Below are 10,450 nucleotides of genomic sequence, written 5' to 3' on the forward strand. Positions count from 1 at the left end.
AAAGGGAAGGCACATGACTGGGTGGGTCAGCTCGGCTGCTGCCTGGAACACACGCCACCGCCGAGCAAGGAAGAGGAGGTCATTGTAGCCTGCAGCCACCAGGCTAGCTAACCTAGAAGAAGAATCTTCTAAAAATTCAGTTCTATTCTTCTAAGTTACTTAAAAAGACATGGAGATGGAGGAGCTGTGGCAGGACTTGGAGGAGCCCTCAGGTTAGCTTTGAGAGTGTTCGCCGTTGCCCATTGGCCACTGATTGGGGCATTATGGCCCGCTTTTCCCCCCTCCCCGCCCAGCCATGCTGCCGCCGTGCCGCATTTCTGGGCATGGCCCAGGTCGCTCGCTTTATTGATTTTTAATCGCGATGCTCCCCCTTTCTCCCCCCCGTTAGGAAAACAGAAGCCTGATGGCCCGCTTCTCTCCCCCCCCCCCCACACGGCCACTGCGCTGCGCCGCATGTCTGGGCATGGCCCGCCACGGGTCACTTTATTTATTTTTAATCGCTCTTTACCATTGAATGTAGTTCAAACCTAAGGAAGCATGCTAATAAGGTGCTGGAAACAGCTTATGCAACAAGGATGAGGGGGGGGGGGAGAGAGAAAGGCAAAGGAGCGCACACCACCCCGAATCTCCCTGCAGAACTTTTGGCATGCTTGCAGGTTGCACCCTGCTAGGCTTGCAAATCCAAACCCTGGCGACCCCAGCTCCCCCCAAAAGCATGCATCTCACACACACACACACACACACACACACACACACACACTTTTTTTTACAGCCCAAACAGATCTTGCAACAACAACAAAAACTGAACTCAAATAAGGTTAGCAATTGCGCAGTGCATTTGAAATCTTGGGAAAAGATATAAAAGATCTGCTGCATTGCAATGGATCTCTCCCTAACATGTGGTTTTGCAGGTCTTAAAAGCACGTGGAAGGCAGTTACGGGGGTGGGGGGCATTCTGAAATCTTGTCTCTGGACCCACTCCAACCTTGTTACGCCCCTGATCACAGATTTGGGTCCTGTGAGAATGGGAAGGGGGAAATAAAGGTAACATCATTATAAAACAAGTGTAGTGCTTGACTATATCTGTGTTTCGTAACTGCTTTGTCCTCTGTATTACTTTTCTTTGTTCATCACCTACTAGTGTATTCGTTTGAACAATAAAAGCCCTCTAAACAAGTAGTTTATTGAGTCATCTTTTATACTGGGTTCTCACTTGAAATGTTCATATGGTAAAGGCAGGAATTCAAAGAATGAATGTGATAATAGCATTCTGCCCTGGTTGGCTGGTCATACAAATGTTTGTAGCCATTCATTGCTTCCATATCACAAGGATATCACAAAGATACCTTCATATTTTATTTGTTCACCTTAGAAATAGCTTTGATGTTATAAAAGTGTCTGCATCTGGTGGCCCTGAATATTTCCACTGGTGCAGTTGCACCATCAAAGATGTTTTGCTGCATGGTGCAATACTGTTCCACTCACGCAGCAAAGTGGTGGTTGTCCTTGTACCCAATCCTACCCACTTTTCACACCTTTTGCAGAAATGTGTAAGATTAGATTGTAAATCCTCTGAGAAGGTTTGCCATACTTCAAACATGGCAGGGACAGGTCCTGCTAAATGATACAAGAAACAATCAAGTGACGTATACATTCTAGGGATGTGCCCGAAACGTTTCGGAGGACATTATGAAGGACTCCGAAACGTTTTGGCACTGGGGGCGTTTCGGCGTTTCGTTGCCGACGGGGGGTAGCGCTTTAAGGGCAGGGGAGGGTTACTCACCCCTCCCGCTGCATTTCCCCTGCCAGTGCGCTGTCATTTTGAAGCCCCTCGGGGTGGCAGCGTTCCTCCCTGCCGCCCCGTTTCCCCCATCGGCCGGAAGTGGCCAGAAGTCTCAAGCGCGCGTGTGCCCGTTGTGCGTGCGCGCGCACATGGCAGAAGGGTGCGTGTGCATGCACGGCAGGCGCACCCACGCTTGAGACTTCCGGCCACTTCTGGCTGCCGGGGGAAACGGGGCAGCAGGGAGGAATGCTGCCGCCCCGAGGGGCTTCAAAATGACAGCACGCCGGCAGGGGAAATGCAGCGGGAGGGGTGAGTACACCCTCCCCCGCCCTTAAAGCGCTACCCCTCGTTGGCAACGAAGATCTTCGTGCACATCCCTAATACATTCAGTACAATCAGGGACGTAACTATAATAGGGCAAGGGGAGACAGTTGTCTGGGGGCCCACTGCCTTGCGGGGCCCCTCAGAGGTAAGTTACATGACTGATTCCCCCAGCCGTGCACCCGCCCGGGCTTCCTTCATCCTCCGAAATTGATGTGAGTGTGAAGACTTGGAGCTGCCGGAACAGCATGTCTTTCTCTAGTACCATTAAATGACTTGCATCGTCCACAATTTACAAAACCTGTTCTATTGTGGCACATAGGTGTTTATATATATATAGTTTTTACTATGCTTTTTGTTACCACTATTCAGCCTCATTTAAGATTTCTTTAGTTCATGAGCTGAGTTTCAGTGAGGGGAGGCACATTTAAAAATCTTGTCTCTGGGCCCTCTCCAACCTTGCTACGCCCCTGAGTAAAATGTACAAGCTGACCAAGTTAAACTCTCTGTGAGACCATCCACATTGCTCAGTTCTGGCTTGAAAACCTGCTTGCTCTTTTCTCTTTGGGTGACTCTTAGGCTGTACCTCCTCCAGTACTAGGAATAAAATGAAAAGTGAAGACAGTTAACTGTGACCCCAGTTAAATCACAGCTTTTCAGGACTATGCCTTGATTTATATTCTTGCTCAGACTGCTGCTAAGGACTTTGAGACATCTATGCTCTGTCCAACATCAAGAATACACAAGAATGTTCAGCTGGCCCTGAGCGTAGTGGGTGAGGGCAAAGATGCTATTTCTACAGCTACTTCTGGATCAGCTGAGGCTGACTCCTCCCACACCACTTTCTATAAGAAACAAAAACAAAAAGAGCCATCTTGAGTGCCACTCATGTTCTCTGTCTCATGCATACAAGCATTCTTTAGTAGATTAATATTTTGAACTTCTGCTTTTTCTCCTTCTCCTTCTTTTGTTTCCTAGGGTCTTATTTTATGTACCTTTATTGTAACCCGTTTTTCAGCATGGGGAACAGCAGTTTCCAATAAACTTGAAGGGATCTGTTTATTTGAATTTTATTCAAAACTGCTGTTATCTGCATTTGAAATAGGATAGCACTTGAGATAGGATGGAATAGAAATAATGAAAAATAGGTTCATTTCAATCAAATAGTAGCATTAGTCTCATTAATTAAAAGCCTCATTGATTAACATTCAGATACTTTAGCTTTTCTAAATTATGGACATCTAAAAACAAAGAGGCTCAAACTATTGTTGGTGATGGGTTTCCAGTGCATCGACCTTATGCACCAACTATCCTAATGACCATTGGGAGCAGAGATAGTGAGTAAGGGTCTCCCTAACTGTTCTACCTGTCTATGACCCCTGAAATGACTCTACAGGTATTTCCTGTGCTGAGTCAAAATCCTTTCCTTTTCTCTTAGAGAGCAGATGGAAACATCTCCTTCCCTATTCATTATTCAGTTCTATAGATTATTTATTTATTTGTTTATCATATTTTTACACCGCCCAAAACTTACATCTCTGGGCGGTTTACAACAAGATTAAAAGTAAAACATTAATTAAAAACAAAAACAAAAAATTTAAAAGCAAGAAATTTAAAACACAATTTAAAATTTTAAAACAATATTCTAAAAACAACATTAAAACAATCAAAACCATATCATTTAAAAGTCTGGGTAAAGAAATGCGTCTTTAGAGACTTTTTAAAAGATGTCAGAGATGGGGAGGCTCTTATTTCATTAGGGAGCACATTCCAATGTCTCGGGGCAGCAACGGAGAAGGCCCATCCCTTAGTTAGCCACCAGACGAGCTGGTGGCAAATGCAGACGGACCTCTCCTGATCATCTCAATGGGTGGTGGGGTTCATAACGAAGAAGACGTTCTCTTAAAAACCCAGGGCCCAAGCTGTTTAGGGCTTTATAGGTTATGAACAACACCTTGTATTTTGCCTGGAAACATATTGGCAGCCAGTGTAACTCCTTCAATATGGGAGTAATATGGTCTCTCCTGGATGACCCAGAGACCAGCCTGGCTGCCACATTTTGGACCAACTGTAGTTTCCAGACTACGTACAAGGGCAGCCCCACATAGAGCGCATTGCAGTAATCCAGTCTGGAGGTTACCAGCAGATGTACCTCTTTTTTGAGGTCGTCTAACTCAAGAAACAGACATAGCTGGCGTATCATCCGAAGCTGATAGAAGGGACTTCTGGCCTTGGTCTCAACCTGGGACACCAAGGAGAGACTTGGATCCAGAAGCACCTCTAGACTGCGTACCTGTTCCTTCTGTGGGAGTGTGACCCCATCCAGAACAGGCAGATCAAAATCGTCTCTCGAGTTCCGACCCTGCACAATGAGTACCTCCGTCTTATCTGGATTCAGTCTCAGCTTGTTATCCCTCATCCAGCCATTACCACCTCCAGGCAGGCATTTAGGGAGGTTATGCCCTCTCCTGATGATGCTGACACATGGAGAAATAGATTTGGGTGTCATCAGCATACTGATAGCACCCTGCACCAAATCTCCTGATGATCTCTCCCAGCGGTTTCATGTAGATGTTAAACAACATCGGAGACAATACGGAGCCCTGAGGGACACCATACAAAAGTTCAGATTTTGAAGAACAGCAGTCTCCAAGGTACACCATCTGGAACTTGCCTGAGACTGCAGAGCAGTGCCTCCCACCCCCAACTCCCTCAGACGCTCCAGAAGGATACTATGGTTGATAGTATCAAAAGCCGCCGAGAGGTCCAAAAGGACCAACAGAGTCACACTTCCTCTGTCCATTCCCAGTTGGAGATTATCCATCAGGCAAACCAAGACAGTCTCCACCCCATAGCCTACCCGGAAGCCAGTTTCAAATAGGTCAAGATAATCCGTTTCCTCCAAGACTGTCTGGAGCTGGGAGGCCACCACCCTCTCAATTACCTTGCGCAGCCATGGAAGGTTGGAGACAGGCCTGTAGTTATTCAGCTCCGAGGGATCCAAGGTAGGCTTTTTAAGAAGCGGTCTAATAATTGCCTCCTTAAGACTAGAAGGCATTCTACCTTCCCTCAGAGACGCATTTATGATCTCTACCAGGCCTTCTGCAACACGCCCCCCACTAGATCGAACAAGCCATGTCGGGCAAGGGTCAAGAGGACAGGTGCTGGGCCGCACCGTTCCAATCAGCTTGTCCACATCCTCAGGAGTCACAAACTGGAACTGATCCAACCTAACCACATAAGAGGAGTCGCTGGAAACCTCCACATCAGATACTGAAGTAAGTGCGGAGACGAAGTCCAAGTCAGCCCGAATACGAGAGATTTCCCCCACAAAGAATTCATTAAACATATCACAGCGGGTAATCAATAATTCCAAATTCTGATTCAAGGGAGGAGGGGCACATACTAGCCCTCTCACAACCCTGGACAACTCCACCGGACGTGAATTTGCGGAAGCAATACGGGCAGAAAAGAATCGCTTCTTTGCCGCACGTATCGCCTGAGCATAGGTCTTCAAATCAGCTCTATGTTGCAATATGTCAGATTCAAGCCAAGTCTTTCTCCACCTGCGCTCCAGTCGTCTACCTCGCCGCTTCAGCCCCCGTAGTTCTTCCGTATACCAAGGGACCAGTTTTGAAGCGGGTCGGAGAGGACACTTAGGAACGATCACGTCTACCGCCCCGGTGATTTTGCTGTTCCAATTCTCCACAAGGACATCAACAGGATCGCCGGCAGAGCCAACACTGAATCCCTCCAAGGCTTCTTGAAATCCTATGGGATCCAATAACCTTCTCGGGTGGACCATCCTAATAGGTTCCTCGCCCCTGTGAAGGTGGGTGTGTGACTGTGAGTCCAACCTTAACCAGATGGTGGTCCGTCCATGACAATGGGGAAATCACAGGATTCCCCACCCACTGAACACCACCCTGATCAGAGTGAACGACCAAATCAAGCGTGTGACCTGCAATGTGCGTCGGTCCTGAGACCACCTGAGATAGGCCCATAGTCGTCATGGCCGCTATGAACTCCTGAGCCGCCCCGGACAAATTGGTCCCGAAATGAACATTGAAGTTGCCCAGCACCACAAGCCTGGGTGACTCCAACACCAAGTCCGAGACCAAGTCCGCCAGCTCAGTTAGGGACTCTCTTGAGCAGCGGGGAGATCGGTACACCAACAGAAGTCCCATTCTATCCCTGGTCCCCAAGCTTAAGTACACACATTCGATATGGTCTGACACTCTAACGGGGATCCTGGTAAGGGGGATATTATTCTTATAGACCACAGCCACTCCACCTCCCCACTCCTGGTCCCTCACCCGCTCCTCAACAGAGTACCCTGGAGGGAGAAGCTGGGACCACACTGGGCCCCCAGCCTCCCCCAACCAGGTCTCTGTAATACATACCAGGTTGGCACCTTCATCCAGAATCAAATCATGGATGGTTTCTGATTTGTTCTGGACTGACCTGGCATTACAGAGGAGCAAAGTGAGGTTCCATGGGTGGTTGGCACTGCTCCCCAAGGTCAAAGAGCTGGCAGGACAGCCAGAAGGGGAAACAGCCAGTACATTTCTATGTTCCCTTCCCCTGTAATGACCCGCTGACCTGCCAATGTTACTTCTTCTGTTCCCCACCACCACCAGAATGGCTGCCCCACAGTCAGTGGACACGCCCCCTGTCTCCCTATCTCCAGATAAGCCCCGACACATTTTAAAAGATCCTCACCCAGGACTAATTAAAACAGAAGCCCCTTTATTAAATGCCTCCTACATACAAATACCTGGGCCAAGAGACCTGGCCCTCGCCCTCGTTGTCCCCTGAAGTGCCTCCCCTAAAGGGGCTACCCCCTTTGGTGTCACCCCTTTGGTGGCAACCCTGCCGCCACAGGCAGCGTTCCTATATAGGGCCAGAGAGAGCCCCTCTGATCAGCTGACAGGCTGGAACTGTTGACTCACTCTGGCCCCGACCCTGCAAAGCAGCCAAAGGCCACAGTTCTACAGGTCAGGCAGGAGACCAGCAGGTGGACTCGTCTTCTCCCTCTCCCTCTCCTGCAGGCAGGTGTTTAATGCAGCAGCGGCGGCGGCAGCAGCAGCAACAGATAGCCCACACCAGTCTCTCACCCTGGGGGTTTGTCTGGGAAGCAGGTGGTCTCTCCCAAGGCTGCAGGGCTTTAACAGGCTGAGGCAGGAAGCAGCATTCCTATATAGATTAGGATTAGGTCTTTCTTATCCAAAGTGTACTTCACTAATAAATACTTAGTATTTAGTTGTACAAGAATCTCCATGTGTCTTCTATAAAGAGCTACAACAACTAAACTCTGCAACTGCTCCGTAACTGGAGTGGGTAGCTTCTTTAGTGTTCTGCTAATTAATCAGGGGTAAAAATTACAACCCTCAACAGGGTTTATGGGCACCAGAAGCAGAGTTTATTTTCCTTTTAAAGTGCAGCTGAGTTAGAAACTACAGCATGAATCCAGAAGCTGCAGCCTACTCAGGAACAGCTTCTCCTCTCTCCAAATTGAATGCAAGCAACTACGAGATTTGGTCTTTGAGGATGGAAGTTTTCATGACAAAAGAGAGTATTGAAGCCTTCACGGACTGTCCAGCCCAAGGAACAGCTGCACAAGCCTCGTGGGATAAGAAAAACCAGCAGGCATATGGACTCCTGATTTTGAATGTGAGTGATCTATTATGAGTTATTTATGAGTGAATTATTGGTTCACAAGCCGACCCCGCACAGAGCATCTGTGCTCTCTTGGGGGCCGGCTACCTCTCTCTCTCTCCACCCACCGTCTCCGGCGGGGCCAAGTGCCCGCCATGGCCGCCGCAAGCGGGCCAAGTGCCCCCGCCGTGGCCACCGCCACCAGCGGGCCCAGTGCCCCCGCCAGCGGGCCCAGTACCCCCGCCCCCACCAGCGGGCCCAGTGCCCCCGCCACCAGCGGGCCCAGTGCCCATGCCGTGGCCACGGCTGCCAGCGGGCCGAGTGCCGCGGCCGCCGACACTGCCAGTGGGCCGAGTGCCCCCCGCCGCGGCCGCAGACACCGCCAGTGGGCCGAGTGCCCCCCGCCGCAGCTGCCGACACTGCCAGTGGGCCGAGTGCCCCCCGCCGCGGCCGCCGACACCGCCAGCGGGCTGAGTGCCCCCACTGCGGCCACGTGCCGCCTTAACATTCGCGGCCGAGCTGGGCCCGCCAGCTGCTGCCTTGCATGGCCGGGCCCGCCGCCGCTGCCTCACGTCTGCCCAGCCAGTTAATTCTCCTGGGTGCGCCTTACCCAATCAGGCGCCCCCACAGCCCAGCCAATCAGCTGGGCTGCCAGGACGCACGTTCTAAAGGCACACCCAGGAGAATTATACATATAGATATACGTGATACTAGGATAACCTCAGAAGCATGGGCAATATTGAAGCCGCAATATGGACAAACTTCTTCAAACACTACTCTTCTTTTGTTTAAAAGACTATGCCAGACACAGATACAGGAAGGAGGCGATTTCTCAGCCCACATGGCATGTGTATTAGAGATGAATAGACTTTTGAGAGCTAATAAATGTGAATTGAATGATATTATGCATATTGGGCTAATCCTGCAATCTTTGCCTAAGTGTTTTGACCCTATAATTATGGCTATTGAAGCATCAGGCTCTGGATTAAAACTAGAAAATGTCATATCAAGCCTGAGGAACTTCAGCTTTAAAAGACAGCTAGAAGGTTTTCAAACTGAAAGGCAAAATGCTGCTTCAGCTTTGTAGATGGGCCTTGGGTCTGATCCGGCAGGCCTGTTCTTATGTTCTTATGTAAAACGTGTGAAAGCTAAGAGCTACCAGCCCAGTTACCATGACAACAAAGCAAACACAGAGCTTAGTCACGTGACAAAGAGACAAAAAGGGCAAGCCACGCAATCACTTTGGGAAGCAGAACAAAGAAAGCACCTCTGAGACAAAGAAAGGAGGCAATGCTTCTTTATCCAATGCTTCAGCAAAGACATATGATATAGCATTAATTACCGACAAGAAACCCAAATTCATTGTGGATACTGGTGCTACTCAAAATGTCCTAAATAAAGCTGACTGGTTCATTGAATTAGACAAAGACTACATCAACTATAATTGTAGGAGATGGAAGAGAATTGGCCAAGACAAGGAAAAGAACTGCTAAAATCCTCTTCAAAGGAGCAGATGTTGAAATCCAGGAAGTTTTGATAAGTGATGCACTCGTAGTACCAGAAATGCAAACCAATTTGATTTCATTTGGACATGGATTTAAGAAGGGGTGCAAGGTGATTTTCGAAGATAAAACATGTTATATTTCCAAGGATGAGGAATTGTTTATGACCGCTCATAAGTACGATGATGGACTTTTTCAATTAGACTGTGTTACTGCACAAGCAAATATAGCAGGCACATGCCAGTACAAAAATTGTGATCTCTTATGGCATCGAAGATGAGCTCATTGAAAACTAAATGTTAAAGCTGATCTTTAAATGAAAGAATTAATAAGTCTCCTGTTCAGAGATTGAAAAACTTATTCAGAAATTTAGTAATGGCAAAGCCCCTGGTAGTGATAAAATTTCTATTGAGGCTATCAGAGCGAATCTTGATTGGTGGGTTCCCGTTTTAGCCTTGCTATTTACCTATATAGATACAACCGCTAACATACCCAGCGATTGGGGCCTTGCTATAATAATTCCTCTTTATTAAGAAGGTAGGCGTGAGGACCCACCCAACTATCATTCCATTAGCTTACTTAATGTTATTAGTAAAATTTATGCGAGGCATCTTTTGATAAAACTTCTAGACTGGACCGAGGCAAATAACATTTTAGCTATCGAGCAGGCAGGCTTTTGGGAGGGTCGTTCCACCACGGAACATGCTTTTACCCTTCAATTTCTGGCAGAGAAGTATTCTAGGTTCCCAGGTTCAGCACTTTATGTAGCATTCATTGATCTTAAAGCTGCTTTTGATTCGGTTTCTAGAGAGAGACTGTGGTCTAAACTGGAAGCTCTTGGAATAGATAAAAGATTACTCAAACTTATTGTTAGTCTGCATAAGCATACTTATTTGAAAGTTCGTCATGGCCCAACTGGACAGTTAACATTGGAAATTCCAACTTTTAGAGGAGTACGTCAGGATTGTATACTTGCTCCTACTTTGTTCAATATCTATGTTAATTCTGTGGTTACTTGTTTGTCCACCATTTCTATTCATCCACCAAAGTTAGCCGATAGGCATGTCTCCATATTATTATATGTGGATGACATGGCTATTATGTTCCAGACACCTGTAGGCCTTAAGCGTGCCCTAAGACTGTTGTCATTGTTTTGTAACCAAGAGTCTATTGAAATAAACTATAG

Source organism: Hemicordylus capensis, chromosome 1 (assembly GCF_027244095.1).
Source record: "Hemicordylus capensis ecotype Gifberg chromosome 1, rHemCap1.1.pri, whole genome shotgun sequence".
Lineage (NCBI taxonomy): Eukaryota > Metazoa > Chordata > Lepidosauria > Squamata > Cordylidae > Hemicordylus > Hemicordylus capensis.